Source organism: Temnothorax nylanderi, unplaced genomic scaffold (genome assembly GCF_030848795.1).
Source record: "Temnothorax nylanderi isolate EJ_2023f unplaced genomic scaffold, tnyl_v1.0 TNYL_tig0744_pilon, whole genome shotgun sequence".
Lineage (NCBI taxonomy): Eukaryota > Metazoa > Arthropoda > Insecta > Hymenoptera > Formicidae > Temnothorax > Temnothorax nylanderi.
Window position 1 is genome coordinate 1 of NW_027249806.1, and position 3179 is coordinate 3179.

Below are 3179 nucleotides of genomic sequence, written 5' to 3' on the forward strand. Positions count from 1 at the left end.
GCGACGACGCGTAGCTCCGTGTGTCCACGAATAATTAGTACCGTCCCTAAGAGCAAAAAGTCGACTTTAGTCGACTTGAAGTCGACTTCTACCGAAACTGACTTGGCAGAAAAGTCGACATTTTTAGGACGAAAGTCGACTTTAAGTCGACTTGAAGTCGGCGAATGTCGCAAAAACCACCGACTAAAGTCGACTTCCCGTCATGATGAAAATTCGACTTCCCGTCTGACGAAAAGTCGACTTCCCGCCAACTTTTAAGTCGATAAAATAACCGCCGCGTACGTCTGGAGGTCGATGGTGTATCTTGAAACGAGGTAAAATAACAAAGTTAACAGATTTTATTAGATTTTTGATAAATAAAATCGTAGATACGCTAATGAATTTTCTCACTTTTGTAATTTTTTACCTCATTATTTCAAGATACACAATCGACCCCTGCTGGAGGGCTAAACTGATGCATTTCGATTTTTTTCATAATAAAATAATTTAATTATCTAAAAAACTGTATAATTACAATCCTAATGTTTTATTCTTAATTACAAAGGCGGCCATATCTGTGCCACTTCTGCGTGCGGGATTCCGGCAGCCACTTCTGGTAAGCTGACAATAACAGAACTAAAATTAAAACATTCCAGCGTTAATCGCGAAACAATATGCAAAATTAGCTATATAAATATATATCATATTATTATCATAATGTTGTAAATATATAATAATATATATATATATATATTATTATAAATATATAATATCCACAGACTTTTATACTAGACCACTAACATCTATGGACGCACTGCCGAAAGCTGATGCGAGTGCAAGGTGCAAGTGTTAGTGAAGGGTGCGGCCATATTGAATTAACAAATAGTCACTATCGGGTGTTCAGTTGCTCATGATGTGCGTTATCTGCATTCGTTATTACAGTACATAACGAAGCAGGCGAATGTTTTTGTGTTAAATATTGGTACATGTTATCAATAAGTTTTAAGTCATGCCTTCGACGTGTAGCGTACTTGGATGCCGAAATCGAACCACTACTCCTGTAGTATTAACCCTTTCTTTTGGACATTCTGTAATGCCAGACTATTGTATAGAAATCTTGTATAAAACCACTTGTATAGAATAGTAATATAGCATATCTTGACTAAAATCAACATGGCGGCAAGCATCACGGCCGAGATGTCTGTCAGCGGTCTAGTATTGTATAGAAGTCTATGATAATATCTAATATTATTTTATATAATTAAAATCTCACATTTTTTATCCCAACCCAGATTTCTAGCAGTTTGTGTTTGGACACGACTCCCTGCGACTGCAGCGTTGTACTATTGCTTGAGTGCGTGGTATCACCTGAAAAAATCGTATTGAATTGATGTAATCTATTCGATGAATCAACGTGAAATCAAAGGAGATAGAATAACGATTTACCTGGCCCATGACTTGGTGATGCTCCCAGGTCGTCAGCAGCGACGGGACAAATCGTTTCAGCTTAGGGCACACTTGACCCTCCAAGAAGAAATACGCTAACCCCTTGACACCGTCCACGGATGCTCTATATCCATCGATGGTAGTGCCCATTCGGCCTTTCCGAATGTACCAGACACGCGGCAAATGATCTTCCCGGTTCATTGATTATATCTATAAATATCTTTATAAATAAGTAGGAAAAACATTATAAAGCAACAATTGTGATAAAAATACCTTGGCGGTGGATCAACCAATGGTTCCCTAAGATGGCATAGCATGGGCGAATTTCGGCAATCATTCGGGTTCTATCACCGTGACACCTCGCATGTACATCTTATTCGTTTCGTACACCTCTTTATACCACCTATTCCGGACTGATTTTCCGTAGAACGCACGAAGAATGCTGAACACAGGTTCCTTCATTTCTGGTGTTCTGAAAGATGATACAGAATGGAGAGGTCGCATTCAATAGGTCTTAATTATCGATGATATTAATAACATACCCCATACCTAACCTGTAAGCATGTTTCCACTTGGCCTTATCCTGATCCTCTTTTACCTCGTCGGGCAAAACCTTTCTCGCGACTTGATCCGCCATACCTGCAAGAACTATCTGGCGTCTTATCGTTTCCTGTCTCGCGCACGTATTCCTCGCACTCGCGTAAATTCTGGTCCACTCTCTGGTCCTCCAGCCTCCTCGAGATTCGCCGCCATATTGATTGATGCATGACGCGCCGCTTGACTGTTTTCCGTCTTTTTAGAAGTCGACTTTTAGTCGACTTTCCGCCATTTTTAGAAGTCGACTATTTAGAAGTCGACTTTTAGTCGACTTTCCGCCATTTTTAGAAGTCGACTAGAAGTCGACTTATAAAAGTCGACTTGCCGTCGACTTTCCGTCAACTGTGCTCTTAGGGGTTTCAGTTGGACAGTTAATGGACTATTACATAATTTGATGTTCATTTCTATCAATCGTTTACGCGGAGTAAATTATCGTAAGTTACTACAGAAGTAACGCTCGCGTAAACGTTAAATGTAAATAAATTTAAATTTAATTTTTAAAACTAAAAAGGTGAAAAATAGTTAAATCGAGATTAAAGTTAATTTGCATGTAAATTTTCTCGGCGCGCGCGCACGAGAGAGAGAGAGAGAGAGAGAGAGGAGAGAGAGAGAGAGATGAGAGAGGAGAGGAGAGAGAGAGAGAGAGAGAGAGGAGAGAGAGAGAGAGGGCATAATGTAATAAATTACAGACGAGAGGGATAAAAGAAAAGGAAATAAACGTATTCGATTGCGCGCGCCATATTGTTGCTACCATTTCAAATAAAACGACCGTCGACGATACGCTTGCGCACTTCGCGCCGACGACCGCGCCTAGCGATTTTCCCTAGACTCCGTCGGTAAGGCAGGACGGCGGCGGAGTCGCCCGGTCGGGCTGCGTCGACGGCAATGGCGGCGGTGCGTGTTCGCATCCTAGAGGGCACGGCGGCGGCGCGGCGGCGAACGGCGGAGAGGCATCGCCCTAGATAACGGTAGAATCGCGCAGTGTGGTGTCGCGCGTTGTCTTCTCGCGAGAGTGTGAAAATCTAGGCGGCGGGGGTACAGGAAGGGCAGGCGGCGACAGGAGAGAAAGAGAGAAAGAGAGAGAGAGTGAGAGAGGCGCGTCCGTCTGCGTAATCAGCGTCGTCGTCGCCTTCTTCGAGGTTCGCGTTGCCCTCGGA

At 42.7% G+C, this 3179-nt stretch overlaps 1 long non-coding RNA gene across 2 annotated transcripts; it reads right to left on the bottom strand.

The window, feature by feature from the left end:
• Positions 1-465: 465 nt before the first annotated feature.
• LOC139785148 (uncharacterized) lies at positions 466-2163 on the bottom strand. 2 transcript variants are annotated; one of them, XR_011721839.1, is made up of 4 exons: positions 1980-2163; positions 1699-1897; positions 1426-1635; positions 466-615 (listed from the first exon to the last, which is right to left on the bottom strand). It is a non-coding gene; the product is annotated as an uncharacterized lncRNA (long non-coding RNA). The 2 variants fall into 2 exon arrangements; XR_011721838.1 differs by having other exon boundaries at positions 1975-2162.
• Between the last annotated feature and the right edge of the window lie 1016 nt (positions 2164-3179).